The 20,050-nt window shown below is 37.4% G+C and overlaps 1 protein-coding gene across 3 annotated transcripts in view; it reads left to right on the top strand.

Annotated features, from left to right (window-relative positions):
• CRIM1 (cysteine rich transmembrane BMP regulator 1) overlaps nt 1–20,050 on the top strand; it is a 196,640-nt gene that overhangs the window by 71,728 nt on the left and 104,862 nt on the right. The gene's annotated exons all lie outside the window — the stretch shown is intronic.

Here is a 20,050-nt window from a genome sequence, read left to right as displayed (position 1 = left end):
AAAGATAGCAAACAAACATGGGCATAGAGACATGTAGGGTAGGAAGAGTAAACCAAGTGGTAAATTATGTGATATAGGGAAAAATTGGGGCCTAGAGGGATCTGTGGGTGTTCAGAGTTACATGTTCGGAATTATATTAATTTTATTACATAATCCTACATGCACAGTCACCTTACCTTACTTCCAGGAAAGTGTATATAAGATTGGGGTCTTCTTAGTAAATGTGCTAAAAGCTGCAACCTTTCTTCTCTGTGCTGAAGAGATTTCCAATATTTTGAACTAAAGGGAAATATGAGGGCAGCTGATTTGGGTAATTAGAAAAACAGACAACTAAAAACAAATGTTGCAATGCTCATCCTTGAGTGTAGGGGAGGGTAGACATATCCAAAGTTGGGCAATGCCTTTGTTACAAATTTTGTTGGTCCTTATAAAAGCGTCTATGCATGTTTGTATTTTAAGAGGCCTATGATAAGGTTGCTGGAAATTTAAATACTTCAGCTTATTGGTTTAGATTTTAAGGTGCGGTTAAGTTAAAAATTGAGAAGGAAGGACTCACTGGAAAAGACGCTAATGCTGGAAGCAATTGACGGCAAAAGAAGAAGGGCACAGTAGAGAATGAGGTGGCTAGATGGAGTCACTGAAGCAGTCGGTGTGGTGTGAGCTTAAGTGTACTCTGGGGGATGGTGGAGGACAGGAAGGCCTGGAGGATTGTTGTCCATGGGGCCACAATGGGTTGGATGCAACTTCGCAACTAACAACAACAACAAAGTTGAAAATGCAAGAACAGAAAAAAAGTGAAAAAACTTAGAAAATTTATCCATTTCTTTATTTAAGTGGGAATAATGATGAGGAGCACCCTTTTATGGCATATACACTGGCTTCCTCACCTGGTCTGCTGGGCAAAAACAGCAAAGTAACGTTCTGTAGTTCTAGCCTCTGAGCATAGTCTATCTCTATTTTGCTGGCTAGTGAGTGATGGTGAAGACAGCTCTGCCTACTTGTTAGGGCTCAGTCACCGCAAAAGAACTCGTGTGTCTGAAGCTCTGGGTGCGTGGAAGATAAGTTTTAAGTAAGCACAGTTTGGGGCATTTTACAGTTGTCATGAAAACAAGCAAAAGGTTAATTAGTTTGCCATCTAAAAAATTAAGTTATAGTAATTACAGTGGACTCGATATTAACTGGAAGTCAAGCAACCAACGCTCTCAAGTAACCAGCAAAAAAAATCAAAGAAATAGTACTTTAAATAAAATTGAAAATTAAATCAGTTTCTAGCAGAAATGTAAGTTTAAACTTGGCATGCCATGCCATGCCATGCCGCATCATGAGTAAGCCCACACTTCACGCACTACATGTTTGTCTTCACTCCCAACAATTCACTGTGTCTAAATATACCAGTCGGTTGGAACCTTTTGTTATTCAATTTTTTTTGCACATTTTTTATTAAGATTTTAAACTGAAAACTAAAAAATAATCAATCATCAAATACATCGGACATACTGGGTCAGCCCCCTATAACATATCTTTTAAACATTCTATAATCATATTCAAATCGATTTATAAAAATTTAAAGGCATCTTTAAATCTAAGCCAAGTCCCGTTTCTCCAGCCACTCGTAAAAAAGGTCCCAAGTTTGATAGAAGTCAGTATCTTCTTTCTCCTTCAATAATAGAGTCAATCTGTCCATTTCTGCACAGTCCAGAATCTTTTTTAAAATCAGTTCCTCAGTGGGTAGTTCCTCACTCTTCCAGTATTGAGCAAGCGCAATCCTCACTGCTTGTTATTCAAATTTTGTGTTCTCACCCAACCCCAAGTATGCTGAAACAAGTTCCAAGTAACATAAACCTCAGGCCGAAGATGGAAATATGCAAGAGGCTTAAGAATTTCTTTTTAAAAGTGAATTTTATTAAATTGAAAAGCTTGCTTGCTTGCTTGCTTGCTTGCTTGCTTGCAATCTTTTCTATACCATCCTCAGTCTTACAATAAAACAAAATAAAACAAAGTACATCATCATCTTCTATAAAACCCCAATTAAAATAACAATTTAAACCTTAAAATACTGGGAAAATAAAAAGGGTTTGTCCTGGTGCTGAAAAGAATAAAGTGGTGGCACCAGGCAAATCTCTCTGGGGAGCATATTCCATAACCGGGGGGCCACTGTAGAAAGGCCTTCTCTGTATAGCCACTCTCCTAATCTCCTTCAAAGAGGGCACTCAAGGACCTCCGACTCAGATCTTAAGGAGCAGGCAGGCACATAGTGAAGGAGATGCTCCTTCAGATATCCAGGTCCCAAGCCATTTAGGACTTTATATGTCATCATCAACACCTTAAATTGGCCCAGACTTCAATTGGTATCCAGTGTAGATGGTAAAGGACTGGCGTTATATGTGCATATCTGCCGGTCCCTGTTAACATCCTGGAGGCTCTGTTCTGAACCAACTGATGTATCTGGACTGTCTTCAAGGGCAGCCCCACGTAGCGTGCATTACAATAGTCCAATCAGGAGGTTACCAGAGCATTGGTCACTATTTATTGACTGCCATATAACTAAAATTACACACTGAATACACAAACTGTAAAACTGTTACATTAAGGCTGTCTTTGTCTTAATTTGCTGTTAATTACTGCATTTCAGTATTAATATCAAGTCAATAAAGAGTGCATGGCATAGCATGGCATGGGGTACAGTATTAGTTAAGCCAAGCAACCAAAAACTACATTTATCCCACATCTGCCAATCCCCATGGGCGCTGGTTAACTGACTGTCTACTGTGTTTGTAATTGTACACAGACATGTATGTAAACAAGTATATGCAGATTTGTGCAATTATGGTTCACATGTGTTTGACTTGATTACAGGTTCTTCAAGTGGTTTAGGTCATTGGACTAAAATCATGACTGATCAAATAATGACTGTTTAGATATTTTAGCATCACAGGAGTTTTTCACCAAGCATAACCAGGATGTTTGATCAGTGCCCACCCATCTTACTCCTTCACTAACCATTTGGAAGTTGATCTGAACTTGTTTAATCTTCAGATAATCAAATTAATAAAATACTTTGTATGCAAACTATTTTCTAAAATTTTGTTGAATTTATTATTTATTATGCTGTCAGCCCTTTGCTTGTGCACAACCAAACTGGTTAAATCTTTACACAGTAGATCCCAAGCTAACATACAGTGAATTTACAGGGATAACAATTGACAGATTTATTGCATATATAGAAGAAGAATTGTCACATTTAAGAGTGTTGATGATAAGCATCTCTCCTTTGCGCTTTCAGCCATCCTATGGGGGACTTCTTGCACTTCTGTGTTCTATTATAAATAGAACTTTATAGTAGGTTTATCTGTGAAACAAGCTTGGCCTACCGAGGTACACAATGGCATTCTCAGTGGACTCCTGGATTGGTACAGGATTGCTTTCCTTTGGGACTAAAATATGGAGAAGACACATGATCGGAATCATCTGTGCACATACATATCTGCTGCTTGTTCTTCAGCAAGCCTCTCAAGGGTGGGGCAGGAGAACTGTAATGTGAGAAATAGCCCTGAATTTACTCTGTAAGTAGTTGTAACACCTTTAATATTTGGTGTTAATGATATGGTAATTGAACAGTGCTGGCTGTCTTCCTTAGTTAGTGACTTACTCCCAAATCTGTGGGATGGTGCAATTACATAGTTAACGGGTGTCCTTGATACAACCTATTGCTCTGCTTCAAGACTGCTTCTTTGAGAAATGTGGACTGTTTCTGCAAAGATAGCATAGTGTAATTTCTGCAACTTTCATGTGCAAAGTTTCAGTAATTGCTCACTCAGCATTATTTAATATCAGTTTATAAAAAATATATATGCTTTACTTTCCTGGTCAGAAACTGTCTATCAGAATTAAAATGGCATACTAATTGCCTGAATATATGCACTCAGTGTAGCATTGTCATTTCCTAAATTATATAAAATTGGGTTTTTAGATGTTGCGTTTCATGGTTAGAATGGTACCAGTTTGTCCTAAAGTTGTATGTAAACCTTGTTTGAATTTGGTTTTAACAAGTCATTTCTTAGAATTTAAAACATTTTATGCAAATTGTTTAGGTGACAACAGGAGACTCAAACCCAAATCAGTTGGAGAGCAACATCCATAAGAGAATATTTGGGAATAAACACTGTTACTATTTCACTGCCATTCTCTTGCATTCTTTGTCCTTGAAAGCAGAATGATGGAATGTGCAATTGACTTTATTGTATTTAGCTGTTACCTGGGCAAGTGATGCCAGTATTGTTTTTGAAACTACCCCAACAACAAATGTTTTGACCAGGGATGTACAGACTGCATGCAAGCCCTCTAGGGCCTTAACTGCATCCTCTGATAACGTGGAATTCCGTGTCACCAGTTTCTAACCTTCTCTACGCCCCTCCGTCCCAGCAATCCTGACAACAGCAGCAATGAAAATGGTTAGCTTTATCAGGACCACTGAAGAAGAGAGCAGCTAGAGGACTCTATGCTTCCTTTACAGATCCTCAAACAATTATTTCCCTGCTGCTGCTACCAGCAAGGAAGGTGCAGTCTTAATCAGGATCAGTGGTGGAAAGAAGGTTTTCCATTCATTTTCCCTGCAGTTCTTGTTCAGATCATTGTACTTTCTGCTGCATTAGAATTGCTGGAATGTCTGTGCATCTAAGCCTGACTCACCATCAAATGCAGCCCTTGGTGCTAAAGATGCCATGTGTTCTTGGTTTATAGCCTTGACTGTTGACCCCACTATGGGATTGCTTTGCGAGGGGGGGGGGAGTCTAATTTATTATACAACCCCAGACATTTTCTGTTGTCAGTCTGCTGCCCACCAATTAGATTTCACTTGAAGCTTGAAGCAAATATTTTAGCAGGGGCATAGCAGTACAAAGGAAGGTACTTAATTTCACCCTTAATCCAATTTGTTGTAGGATTCCCTGAGGGAAGCCTTCCTTTCTCTTGTTAAAATTGTGTAAATCACTTCTTTCCTACAGGATGAGACAAGCAGTTTAACATGCTATTAGTTGAATCATCCATCAAAACTTTTCTTGGCCAAATTGATTTTCATTTTTAATTGGTGTAAATATGAGTTAGTAATCAGACTCTGAAAGAATGTTTTAGGTGAACTCAACCTTGAGTGCTGTGTAACCTAAGGATGGAGATTACTCTCATTTAGGTTGTAATGTCCCATTTGGGAAGCTTGTTTAAAAAAAAATCCTTCTGTTCCTCTAGTATGTGGTCTACCTATGTTGTTTACAAGCATCTTTTTCACTGTTTTTGTACACTGACTATAGTGGTGGTTTATGGTATGTGTCTGCATGACTCTGGCGTAGGATAAGGACTTGTTACTATGTGATATAAGGTCATATTCTTTTCTGTCTCTTGCGCATAACACACAGAAAACCTCAGTTCAGCTATAGAAGACTCCCAAATAGACAGCAGTGCTGCTGTTAATCAGATTCTGCTGCTACATTTTATGTTGTTTAACAAATGTAAACATAAGTAGTAGAACATAATTTTGTGAGCATGTTTTCTTTATAGTTCTGGATGTACAGTGTACAAATGGTAGAAAAGTAGCCTGTTTAATTTTTCCTTGAATTTAGAAAATAATGCACAAAGGCAAATCAAATCAATCAAACTACAAATAATAGGGAAGTTTTTTAAACAAGCATTCTTAACCTGGCTATTTTATTTTTGAAGGAAAAGAAATAGTGAGGTCTCAGTCCAAGCCAATCTTCTGGTCCAGATTTGGACCCATACTAGTTTTCTGCTGAAAATTGTCTCCTAGCTAGCTGTTTGCCCCTGGAGTTCTTCTTGATGGGGGGCGGGGAGAAAACATGCATGGATCTGATTAGGAACACAGTCTAGATTGGATCTAGAGGCCCCACAAATTAATGCAACACAACTTGCATTAGTGGAATGATATTGTTGATTCTCTTCAGTCTGTGTGATAGAGTTCATTTTTATGAGTGTAAGTTCAGTATGTTTTAAATGAGATAGAAATTGAATATGTTTTAAATCATCAGTTTTTACAAACCCTGATGCATCTTATTAAGTGACATCTAGTCCACAAAAGATCATGTCATTATGTGTTAGCCTTAAAACTACAACAAGACTGTTACAGCTGCCACATACTAATTAGACTAGTCCTCTGAGTCTGAAGTAAATTGTTGTTGAAGAGATGCTGCTAAGGGGTTACAAATGCTAAAATGTTTTGAGATCTCTAGCAATGCTGTATTCCTGTGGTTCATAATGCATAAATTGATATGTGACAGTTTCATTTAGTAGTTTGGCTGCCTGTAGAATTCTAGTTTGATTTTCAAAGCACATTGTTCACAACAGCCTTGGAAGTAACAGTTCCTTGTTTATGGTGTAATTAATGAAGTGTAATTGAGGTTGTCTTGGGTAGAACATAGCTACAGGCAAGTTCAGAACTATACCATGACAAGTTCAGCAACCACTCAGATTCTTGTAGGGTATTGTTTACTCTGTACCAAAACCAGTATAATGGGTTTCAAGGTTTGAGATTACATTTCAGCCAAACTCATGCTGTGACCATTATCTCTGACCTAGGGAAGAAATTGGTTGTCTTCCTGTAGGAAATGAGTGTCAGGGAGACAGGAAGGTGTATAGTCTAAAAAGCAGATCTGTGAGGGCTGGTGAATTACCTATGGGGTCTCAGTGATAAGGCAGAAGATCACAGAATCATAGAATAGTAGAGTTAGAAGAGGTCAAGAAGGCCATTGAATCCAACCCCATGCTGTTGCAGGTTACCAATTTCTGGGTTTATCACTGCCCACAGAACTATATAGGATAAGCAAATTTGGACTAGCAAACCATTTTGAATTGAATTTGGTTTTGCCTCCAAAGTGACTACAGCTTCCCTGTTTACCATCTATGTGACCACTGTACTGCTTGTAAATACAGTATACGTGAACGCCGCACTCTTTCAGTACTAGATTGATCCCAGGTTTCATAAATTAGAACATGCTACTACTTGTATTAGTTCTTGTGTGGGGTATAATATTAAATGGTTTTCTAATAGATTTTATGTTGGTCAGACAATGAGGGCTTTGCAAGGTATATAGGAACTATCAGCCATGCCCATAATTATAGATCAGGCGCTTTCCTGGTCTTGTTATAGCATTCTTTATACAATGCTATATATAAAAGGTAGCACTTCTGACAAAGTTCCAGCATAGCATTGATTTTTTTCTTTTCTACACTAAAGAAAAGGTATACCAGCAAGACTGTTGTTTAAGAGAGAGTTGCATCAGGTTCATGCGACATTGTCTTACTTTATGTCTTACATAAAAGACTTAATTTGGAAATAAATGTTCTTCCTTTGTAATATTTATCCTTTTTTTGCTTCACTGTTTTTCTGCTTGTCAGAGGTATTTTTCAGATTCTAATTTCATTGCATAGTGATAAGACCAGTGAAGAATTAATATTCTTTTTGTTTCATTCAATTAGTTTCCAAGTTTATTAAAGTTCCTCAAGGGTCCCTTGCATTGGTAAATAATTGTATGTAGAAAATTGTGCTTTACTCTATTTTTGTGTGAATGCTAATGGTTTAATATAATTTTTTGTGCCAACTTATTTTTATGGTATTTTTGTCTTTTAACAATGTCATGTATATGTAACTTACGTTGTTAGTTTCCACCGTGAATTTTGACATTATCTTTTTGACTTACATGTTCAGCTGTTTTATTTTAAAAATAAATGTGTATGCCCTATATATGCACTTGTTAAAAACCAGTTGTGCTATGATCATAATTTTCAGTAGTTTTAGTCAGTGTTCCATTGCCGCTATAGAGTTTTTATGGCATTTGTCCAAGCTGAAGTAGGGGGCAGGAGAAGCACAGGTTGCCTATGGCTACTTGTTGAGTTAATCTGGGCTATTTAATGCAGAAACAACCTGGCATTTCTGGGTCTGCATGACACAAAGCAACCAGGGTGTTCCTGAGTATTTAAAATGCAGGGACTTCAGAAAAAAATTAGAGCCACTGTGGTATAGTGATTGAGAGTGCAGGTCTGGGACTCAAGTGATCTGAGTTCTAGTCCCTGCTCAGCTATGGGGCCAACTGGGTGTCTTTGGGCCAGTCACAGATTCTCAGCCCAACCTACCTGACAGGGTTGTTAATGTGAGGATAAGATTGAGAGCGGGATGAGGATGATGTATGCTGCTTTGAGTTCTTTAAAAAAGGAAAGAGCAGAATATAAATCTAAGAAATTATTCAGTAAATAAAACTATTAGCTTCTCATTGCTTTTCCGTCCCCCATCTTCCTGTTGTCTTCCTTGACCTTCTGCCTGACTTTGCTCTGTTCTCCTTATTCCCTGATATATCTTAAGCCCCTCTCCTCCCGGCAAAAATGCCTGGAGCCCCATTTTATCTTTTCCATCTTCTTTTTCTTAGTGCCTGGGGAACCCTGCAGAAGAAAGCACTGAATTTCAGTTGCCCACCATCATCATTTCCTAAGAATGTCTCTGAGCCCCATGTGGACCCAGAGATATTCCTGGGACATAACTGAGGCAAAAGGGCCTCACTTTGCTTTGAAGCAATCTCAGCTGCTGGTAAGATTTTCTTTTAAAGTTGTAGAGTAGGACATCTTGATGGGTGCTAAGAAAGGTGTTAAGAAGGTATGGTGGTGCTGCCATGGGCAACAATTGCCTGTGCCCTATTTAGTAATCAAAAGCATAATATGTGTTGGAAATGAAAGAGAGAATTATTCTTGGGGCACTTGCTGGGCCAGGATGGGATCAACTCTTTGTTTGAGGGCTGTAATGGCTGGGACTGTAGACATAGAGATGGCAGAGGCGGGAAAGTTTATTTTAAGGCTGCCATCTCAGGCAGACCCTAGGAACTAATTTGTAAGTACAGAGCAGGAACATGAGCGAGAAGCACGAAGTACCTGGTCCAGTCCCAAATGCCATGATGCAGTATCAGGAGAGAAGGGCTAACCTTCTTAGAAGGGTTAAAGGCCCTGCATAGATACAAGATGCTACCCCTTCTCTAGAGGGGCACACATAGAGTGGTGGAGCCAGGGTTACTGAAGAAGAAGATCCCTAGAAATAATTTCTAGTTTGGGTTCAGTGTGATCAAATACTCTTCCTCTGTTAGCTATTAGTTTGCTAGCTGTATGTTGGAAATAAACTGTTTTTATACAAAAGAACTATTGTTTGAAGGTGAGGAGGAGGAAAACCAGCTTCCAACAATATGCAACTATATCATATATCAATATCATATTTCAGTTTATCTTATCCCTGTTTCACATCATTGAGTGTAGCTTGCAAGGTTTGGAAATGACATTTCACATCCATATTTTTACATGATAAACATGGAAGGAATTAGATTGCTGTTGGACTGTTTGAGTGGTTATGGTACATTCTTGTAATTTTAGTTTTTCTGTTAAATTGTCCATTAAAAACAAGATATTATTTCCTCTGGAGGAAACATGGGAAATAGTTGTTGAACCACTAACATTAAATTCCAGGTAAATAATAGCTTTATATGACTTGCTACTGAGATCCCTGACGTTCCCTTTCCTCCTCCTTTTAGCCATAATTTCTGCTATGGTCATATATAGAACAAACAGTTGTTTACAAATCCATTTCAGGTGTAATAACTGTGTGCATTTTGTTAGCCAATTGTATTTTTATTGGAGATCAAAACAATTGGTATTCATTCTTCATTTGTGTTCATTTGTGTTTAATCTCATGCTGATACAGACTTCCACTGCTTGGTTTTGATTTACAAGGTGGGGACCCAAAAGAAACCCCTACAGGAGGCATCTAGCAGCAGAAGCATGTACTTGCCCACCAGAGAATGATTCCAGTTTCTTTTGGGTTCCTCCTTGTATATGAGATGGATAACATTATTTTGCTTTTTTGCACAGTTAACCAGCTGTTGTGTAGACCATCTAATATTATTCACTTTTTTGCTGAGCGGTATATTTTTATTTATTATAAGATAAAATAATAAATTATTATATCCCACTTTTATCTTATAATGAACTCAAAGTGGCTTACATTATTCCCATATTCTTGCTCTCAGTCTTATCCCACAACAGCAACCCTATGAGTTAGGTTGTACTGAGAGATTGTGACTGGCCCAAAGTCATCCATGACCCAAGGGGAAACTAGAACCCAGATCGCCTGAGTCCCAGCCCCATGCTCTTAACTACTACACCACACTGGCTCTCATTAATTAATTTAAATGGGAAAGTTGTGTCTTGGGTGTGCACAGTGGCCTATCATGTGGTTACTTTCCCTTTCTTCATACATAAAAAATAAACTACCAGTAGAATAAAGAACACATAATAGACCTCACAGTGGGAGACTTTAGATCTTTGAAGCTCCTGACTTACAAATAAGGGGAACTGGTGGACAATCATTTGCACATATCAAGTAAATAACTTACTGTAGGCATGTGTTTGAGCTTCTGCCAAATAACTTGGGAGACTTGCCATTAGTGCTTAGCTTCTGTTAAATTAGTGCTGGTTGGTAGTTAGCACAGATGGGTGTGTACATGTAAAAGAATGTAACCTGCTATGTCAGTGCTGGTGTGTGAGAACATGCCTTATACTTGACCTGTGTAAGCAAGACCTATAATTTTTCAGGCTTGTCTCAACAGGAAATCTTTTTATTAAGGGGGCAAAACTAACTCAGGAGTAGACTGTAGGGGGTTTTCTCCTTAAAAATATATACACAGTTCCTGTGATTAAGTATAACTTAAATGTTTTAAAGGACCAATCTTATGGGAAATTGTGTATATAAAATATGTACGAATTAGTAGGCAAACAATACCTACTATATTCTAACTTATAAATATTCTAGAGTGGTGTTTTAACCACTGGACTTGTTGCCTTTAGCTACTAGAATTATTTCATTCTCTGTGTAAATTTAAGTCACAAGTCCTTCACATTCCAGAATATAATGTATTCTACACACACACGCATGCACGCGCACACACACACTCTTGTTGTAAACTTCAGCTACGGGCAGTATAGAAATGAATTATAAGAAGGAGAAACTGTTCTAGTTATTTTGTTTAATTTCAAAGTCCATTATTTTGCTTTCTCATAATTAGCACATAATGGTAGATTCAATTATGAGAACTCCATATGCATGTACTCTTCAATTTAATTTTGTTCCTCTATTGGTTATTTCAAATTAGCAGTTACCAGTACATGTAGAAGAACTGGATGACAGGAGAGTTAGAGGAATACTAAAGAAGAATGAAAAAATTGTAGAAAAGCTAATGAGTTGTCCTCACTGCAGAAGATGCAGAACAGATACCACTGTATAAATTGATTCAGGAAGGGAGTCTAAGGAATTTAGGTCAATAGTAGTTAAGAGATGAAGTTCAAGATTTTATTGACAAATTGAATGCTAACCAATCACGAGGTCTAGATGATATGTATCCTGGAATTCTTCTATGTAAAACTGCTGTCAGATTTATAGCCCACCTTTTTCTTTTTGAAGAACTCAGAATGGCTTACATCATTGTATTCCTGCTCTCAGTCTTTGTAGGAATCCCCACAGTCTTATTCCCCAACTAGTAGTGCTTCCGTCTATATGATAATTTCAGTTTCAGAGGCAGTATGCCTGTGTGTACCATTTTCTGGGGAATGCAGCTAAAAAGGTGTTCTTGCATGTACTACTTGTGGACTTCCCAGATGCATATAGCTGGCCACTGCATAAAAAGAATGCTGGACAAAAGAGGCTTTTGATTCAGCATGGCTTTTACATTCATTCTCAACTAGTTTTATAACAACTCAGTGGTTTTTAATGTAAACCTATATCCTGAGATAGCTTTCATTTTTATTACTTTCCCCCAGTCTTTTGTAAACTTTCAGTGTAGTAGTGAACGTTCCTGATTATCTGTCTTCTCCTGCATACAGAATGACTTCTGGTTCACAAGCAAAACCATTTTGTGGCAATAAGTGAACAAAATGTTTTACAGCTGTTTCACATGGCATCATGGATTTGTCTGCCACTGACAATGAAATGTGGCCTGCCATTACTGCTGTTGCTGTTGAATATTTTATTTCTAAAAGTATTTATATTCTGTCCAGCCTACATAGGATTTCAAACAGAACACAAACAGTAATGTAATAAATATACTCTAATGAAAGAACTGTTTATCTCTAAATTGTTAAAAGTCATAACAAGTTGAAGTGGCATTGTGTATATATGCATATTTATTACACTTAAGTGTGAGAAGCAATACTAATATTCTCTTCGAAGACTGAACTCAGGGCCGTCTTAACGCATGGGCCTGATAGGCACTTGCCCGTGGGCCCCATACTAATCTGTGTATGTTAACCCTTGGAAAATTGGAAAACGTCCAAAATTAACTGTAGTTGTAGTTGTCGTAGGGGGCCCAGTACACTGTTTTGCCCAGGGCCCATAATGCTGTTAAGATGGCCCTGACTGAACTTACTACTTATAGTCTCTGATTTTCCTCTTGGTATTGGGGATGGGGAGAACTTAATTGAGATAATTTCATTTCAAAAAGAACATATCAAATTTGCACTTTTTGAATCAATATGCACGTGGAACTTAGTTACTCTTCAGTACTCACATTTTTCCAAACTGGATAATGCAAAAATGTATACAAAAATGTGTTTATTGGGAAGAACCTTCCACAAAGTGTGTATTAATGGGAAATGCAAAGACAATCTAAAATAGCACCTTCTTAAGGAAATCTATCTGCAAAAATGTAATGCAAAGTACATTTATATACAAAGGAAGAGTATATCCAAACGGCATGTGTATAGACACTTTAAAAGCTCTGACTATGTTTTGGTGCAGGGGGTGTTTGTTTGTTTACAAACTTTACATTTGAATCAGCTTTTCCCAAGGGAACGTATAACAACATCTTCCATACAAGCATGCATGGTCCCCAAAATCATTCGCGGAGGTCCTCCTCCAAGAGACCTCCTTGAGAGAGCTGAGGAGGACCTTCTCTGTGACAGCACCCCAATTAGGGAACTTACTTCCAGAGAGGTGTGCCTGGCACCAACACTTTATTCGCTTTGGCTCCAGGCCAAAACTTTTTACTCCTAGTTTTTTAATCGATAATGTATTTTAATTAGCTGTAACAAGTGTGGGCACTAAGGAGATTTTAACTATATTATTATTATTATATGGTTTTAATATATATTTATATTTTTGACTTTTTATGTAAACTGTCGTGATATTTTATAATAATCAGGCGGTATGTAAGAAATTTAAAATACAATAAATTTAAACTTGGTATGGTCCAGATATCATGGATTATAACTTCCAACAGCCCCAGCCAACATAGCCACTAGTCAGGGATAATGGAAATTTTAACCCAAAGCAACTGAAAAGTACAGCCAATATAGCATTGTTTATTTCCTAAGCTGTCAGTTGTGATCAATTAATTGGCAACGTGCAAAGTTATGCATGGGGGAAAGTTACATATTCCAACACTGCTAACCTGGAATCTCATACAGAGACCTGGAATCTCACAAACAACACAGGTTGTTTGGCAGTGGTAGCAACCTATGGCATACTTGATTGTACCTCAGCAAGGAGCAGGGCAAGTCTTTCTGGGAGAGCAACACCAGATTAAGGAGATTAAGGTTTTATGAAGTTCCTAGTGACTACTGAAACAGCAATACTGTTCCTATGCCTTTCCCACAGCTTCTTCCTCAGGACATGGGGCAGGAGGAGGTAAGACTGGGCAGGCTACATATTTTCGAGTTAAGTTTTCCTGAGACTTTACAATAAGCAAACCTCGGATTGTGAAGAGTTGCTTTGTATTGCTAAGCAGCATTTTAAACATCTTTTAATGTTCAAGTTTTTAAAGATGTCTTTGTTTAAGACACTTGGATATCACTACTCGTTAAAGACCTGATTTAGAGATCTTTACAAACAGTGCCTGAGTTTGCATAGTATACTATAAATCATTTTTTTCCAGCTGTGATCTAAAATCATTCTCATTTGTGCTAACAAAGCAACACAAAACACACTCTTCAAGTACTTGAATATAAAATCTGCAAATTTCCTTTTTTTAAATTTCTGCTGTCTTGATTTGGCTTTTAATGTTAGTATGTATGGCCTGACTCTTGACACGCAAAGGATAGTACAAGGATAGGAAGAGGAATTGATTCAAATATGCTCAATCTTTTCCTGATCTACATTTCATTCAGTTGTATTCTATCTTGTGACAATTTAGAATATTTATGGTACATCCTAGTGGTAAGGCGCTTCTGTGCATCAAATACTCTGTTTCTTTGTCTTTTAGTTTAAAACTGCTTTTTGTTTCTCTCATCTGAGATTGGAAAAGTTACATAATTGTAGTGTAAATGGTTTTGCAAATTTGCTTTTCATTGTGCATTCTAATTGCACCTGTAAATTTTAGATGTTCACTCAGAGAAACTACAGATTATTTTGAAAACTTTTTGAAATGTTTGGCAATGTAAAATTTATATTTGGTTTAAGCAATGAATATTTCACTGTGTCTTCAGAACCCCAATTATTTCACTGTACTGGAGCTATTATTACAGTTCTGATCTGATTAAATAAGTCTGACAAACATATTTTAGTTGATTCATTACTTATTAAGATTAATTGATTACATGAATTTGCAAATTATTAGATCAATAGCTTTGAATAAAAGCATTTGTTCAGGTTTTTTAGATTAAAATGCCTATATCATGATAGGTGTTTTCTTATTATGTCTCTTCTGTTTTAGAGATGACAGAATGCCACTTCTAAAATTCTGTCAGTCTTTATAAGTACATATTTACAAATGTTTACATTAGGTTAACATTTCAAATTATGCCCTTTGATTAAATAAGGCTGTCTTCTTAATGGCAATGCTTATTAATTTATTAATTCCTGAAAAGATTAAAATATTATAGAGGAGCATCAGATGGACTAGCTCTCTGTTTATGTGCATTATTTATTGGATATTGCTCTAAAACTCTTACTCAGAAGTCTATTTTGTTCCAGAAATCATGGCTTGAATAGTTGCCAGGGTCAAGCATCAGCCTCTGTACTAAGAACCTCATGTCTTCAACAGTGCTTCAGTTTAATTAAGGAAACATTGCGCTGCAGCCAGAGAACACAGTTATGTGTCTACCCAATTGTCATGTTACCACCCAGCTGGCTAAACCAGCAAGTACCTTTGAATTGGACAAATAATCCAACCCAGAAGTACCCTCATTTGCTTTAACAGTTCAAGCGAGGGTTCTGGTATTTCTTTATTATTAGACAATATATAAATATTGCTTCTGCTATTGAAAAGTGCTGAATTTCTGCTGGTGTAATGAACTTGCCCTTGTTTTTATTGATATTTATTTATTTATATGCTGCCCAATTAGTCATACACACATTGGGTGGCTTACATACAGTCAGAACCACAAGAAAAACAACAATACAATAAACAGTAATGAAACTAAAGTAAAATAATAATAAACAGTTAATAATAATAATATAAAGTAAGATAAATAACTAGATGATTAATTGATGAATTAATAAATTGAGAATACAAAGCAGTTAACCAGTAATAGAAAATAATTATACACATCCATAGAATTGAAGCCCATAGAATTACATTATTAAAATGGGAGTGACAACTAAAACCATCAGAACAAACCCTTTAAAATCAATCCGAACACATTCATCCGTCAAAATAGCTGCATAACAAGAAAGTATTCAGTATTATTCCACTGCCTCAAGTAAACAGAGTCTAAGTTAACATAATTTACTACTTAACACAGGAGTGGGAGAAGCTACAATCAGGATCATCTGCTAGATCTCAGGGTGACTGGCAAAGCTTGACTCTCAAACGTTTAACAGCAATGAAAACCATGTTTTTCCCCCCTAAATGAGGTTGCTAAAATTAGGTCTTTGTGTAACCAGGAGTAGATCTGTGTTACTAAAAATAACAAAATATGTTTAACAGAACCCTGTTCTTTAATTCTCAGTCTTTACCTGGCTCTGATTGGTGCATTTAGTAATTTTAATAAAATACAAAATATATCCAGCAAGCTTTATCTGTGCCTTCCACTAGCTTAAAACATACTCTGAAATGAACATTTTAGTTATGAGTATTTCCTCATTCTCAGTTTCATTTTCTGTTTGTTTTCATAAAGTATTTAGGAAAGTAATACCCCTGTTTCCACTGTTAGTAAGTACAAAGTGACTTTCTCCCAACGTTGTTTTGCATATCTTTGAACCTGCGCATGGGGCTTCATTCTTGCTGTACTGTTCTGATAACTGCTTATTTGAAGTTCGAATTGCTTCAAGAATTCGTTCTGTTATTGACTTTCTTACATTATTTTGTATCTTTTTCAGAATTTTAACTAGCTCTTAGACCTCACTGTTTTATTCTATGCTTGGTGCTATTCTTTTCATACTTCCCATTCTGTACTCCCGATGTTAAGTAACTCTCAGATTTTGGAGGTAGGGAGAGCATTAAATAAAACTTGAACTACCAAAATGTTTATAAATAAGATTTATACTAAACTTTAAAAATTAACATTTAAAAATAACAAATGTGGAAAAATGAAACATCCAATTAAAAAAACTATTTTGGACACATACTACACAACACACTAAATAAAGTATAAAACACCCTGAAAGCTACTCATGACAAGTATTGCATAATGGTAGGAATGACTAGGACTCAAGATGAGGGTTCTGGCTCACCTCATGACTTTGGGCTAGTCACTTACTCTCAGTCTAAGCTACCTCATAAAGCTGTAGTTGTGAGGATTAAATGAAGAGGAGGAGAATTCTATAAGCTGCTTTGGTAGATATTAACAATAATGATAGGAAACAAAGTTGTTTTAAAATTTTGTAAAATTCAAGACACTTAGGGCACCATGCAGTGTAGGTGTCTGTAAAGAACCATGCTGGCTGTGAAGGCCCTCCTAGGTTAGAGCCCCAAATTTAACCTCAGAGTACTCTTCCAGGATAAGACCTGAAACTTCAACATGTCCTATAACCCCTCAGACAATGTCAGGAGGCCATAGGATTGTGCCCTTAAATATTGCAGCGACTCTAATGCTACAGTTCTATGCACATTCCTGGAAGTAGGTTGAGAAATGTGCAAAAATGTGCCTTCTGAGTAAACATTTACAGGATTGTACTACTAGTTCAAGTAATTCTTCTCAGAATATCACTGCAGTGGCTGCTGTAATATTTCTGATCTTTATTTTCTTGTGCATGGACATTATTTATTGTATTCCTGCCTATATAAAAAAGACTATTTTTTCAGTCAACATGTCTAAGGGCTTATATCTGACAGAATAGTAAACAAATAAGTTCCTAAACTTTATTTTATTTATTATTTATTATTTCGATTTATATCCTGCCTTTTTCCTGCAAAGGGCTCAAGGCATCTTGCATCATTCTTCTCCTCCATCTTATCCTCACAACAAGCCTGTGAGGTACGTTGGGCTGAGAGTCTGTGACTGTTTCAAAGTCACCCAGTTGGCTCCATGGCTGAGCAGAAACTAGAACCCAGATCGTCTGAGTCCCAGTCCCATGCTCTTAAGCACTACACCACACTGGCTCTCAACTTTATGCAAGGATAAGCATACTTTCTGTGCTATGGGTACATTTGGCAATTTGAGGCACCATCATGGGCACATCACAAAATAGCTGCTAGAGGAGATGTGGTAAAGGACAAATCCCCTGCCCCAAAGACTGAGTTAAAAGGCATGGGGGGAGGGTTGAGCTTCCTTTGAACACACAGTATTTATCACCAGCCAAAATCTATTTCCCTGTAATCAATCTTGTCAATAAAAAAAAGTTGAAAAAATAGGTGGGATAAGGACCTTGGCGGGTGCAAAGCAATGTGTCTAGGGTATGTATACATTAGTGCTTACAGGAAGCGAATTGTCTACCACTGCTTTATGCAGCATTCTGTTCCAGTTCATTCTATACTTCCTTGCACAATGGGAGGAGATGGAAAATGTATGGCTGGCAACCGAAGAATTACCTCGGTATGTGAATTACTGGACTAATTTGGAGAGCCACAAGAGCGGTCTCTCTTATTTCCTTGCAGAGTATGGACTCCAGAAAGGAAACTTAGTTTCTCCTCACCCTGCATGAAAATCTTTACCACAACATGTTCTCAAAAATAATCCTTACCACTGCATGCTCTCAAAACTACCTGTGGCATAACCTGCCTTAGGATAATGAATAAGATTTGAGAAACAGGATGGTGATTAATAATGGTGATTAATATTAATGGTGATTAATAACCATTGCCTGAAGGAATGCAAATTAAGGATCTCTTTGAAACAAAGGTCAGATAGATGCTTTCATAGTATGTACAGACTTTATAGTCCGTATACAGTTTTCTTTGCTAATAAATCACATAGCATGAGTTAAACAACACAACATACACTCCAACACGAGCCGCACAGTGTCAGGTTTTTTAACATGATTTGAAAGCATTATAGGTCCTTACTCATTGCTTCCCCACAGAATCCTCTTGAGCTTATCCCAGGGGACCTCTCAGAAATACTGAAGTTATTCCTACCCCCTGCTGCCAGGAAAGGACTTGTGGTATCTTGTGGGGAAAATGGGGAGCAAGAATTGCTCAAGCTTTTGAGTTAGCCAGTCTGATTGATACCTGTCTTGTGCTGTCAGTGCAAGGCAGAGCCAAGATAATTTTGTCCAATTTGTGAGTCACTTGAAACTATTTCCAAGCTACAACAGAAGTGCAGGAGAGCAGAGATTGCTACTGCTGACTTCCTGCTACTGCAATCACTACTGCAAGCTATGGTAAGACTTTAACAAAGCAACACATTGTTCAGGTAAGCAAATCGAACATCAAACCAGCAGTTGATCAAAACAGTACAGCGGGAATGGTGCTCCATATGAGGTCCAAAAATATGGTATACAGTGTTGGGACACAGTTTTTCCATTTACTGACAATGTTAAAGGGATATTAATTTGTAAATACTCTGTTTATTAAAAATGAAAGTGAGGAAACATTCATAATTTCTGAGTCCCATTCCAGGACTCTAAACACTGCACTACACAAATAGGTTGATTCAGAGTGAGCAATCAGAGAGCTTGCTGCGTGAGTGTTTGTCATTTCTGAGATTGGTATGATTATATAACATATGCTTTATTTGTTTATTCATTATAACTTAATATTGTCCAATAGCTGAGGCTCTCTGGGTGGTTAACAAAAGTTAAAAACACACAAGAAAGAAAGAAAAAAATAAGACAGTAAAACCATAGCAGTTGCTACTAAATCAACACTGAAGTATAGCAGCAGTACAGGATAAAATGCAATATCAAAACTAAAGTTTAAAAGTTAACTATTAAAATACTGAGAAAATAAAAAAGGTTTTCATCTGGTACCAAAAAAATGCAGAATAGGCACCAGACACACCTCTTTGGGGAGCTCATTCCATAGCCAAGTTTCCATACCTGAAAAGGCCCTTCTCCTGGTAGCCACCCTCCTTCCTTTGGAAGGGGTTCCTGGAAGAGGTCCCCCAAAGATGACCTTGGGGTTCAGGTAGATACATATGAGATGAGGTGTTTCTTCAAATAACCTGACCCCAAGCCTTGTAGGACTTTGAATGTTAATACTAGCATTTTGAGTCGGGCCAAGACTTCAGCTGGCAGCCAGGACAGCTGAAAGAGGACTGGAATAATATGTTTTTGAAGTCCAGTTCCCTGTTCTGAATTAGTTGGAAGTTTCTGGACCATTTTCAAAGGCAGCCCCACATACAGTGCATTGCAGTAATTCCAATGAGGGATTACCAGAACATGGATTGCTATAACTAGGCTCTGTCTGTCCAGACACGGTTATAGTTTTTGTATCATCCTAAGACGATCCATGCCAACTGAGTCTATGACTGACTGGAAACCTCCTAGGTCCATTAAGTCTTTAGGGGCAGACCATTCTAATAAGTTAGTCATCTCTGCAGGGGCACAAGAAAAAGGTTGTGATCTTAGCCTTGACAGAGGCACGATGTGTGGAAACCTCAACCTTCAAAACCAACTATACAGAACTGAATATAGCATCAAGTG

The sequence above is a fragment of the Varanus komodoensis genome, unplaced genomic scaffold (genome assembly GCF_004798865.1).
Source record: "Varanus komodoensis strain SLA01 unplaced genomic scaffold, ASM479886v1 scaffold1, whole genome shotgun sequence".
Classification (NCBI taxonomy): Eukaryota; Metazoa; Chordata; class Lepidosauria; order Squamata; family Varanidae; genus Varanus; species Varanus komodoensis.
The sequence above is the reverse complement of the archived record's forward strand: the minus strand, read 5'-3'. Positions and strand labels throughout refer to the sequence as shown.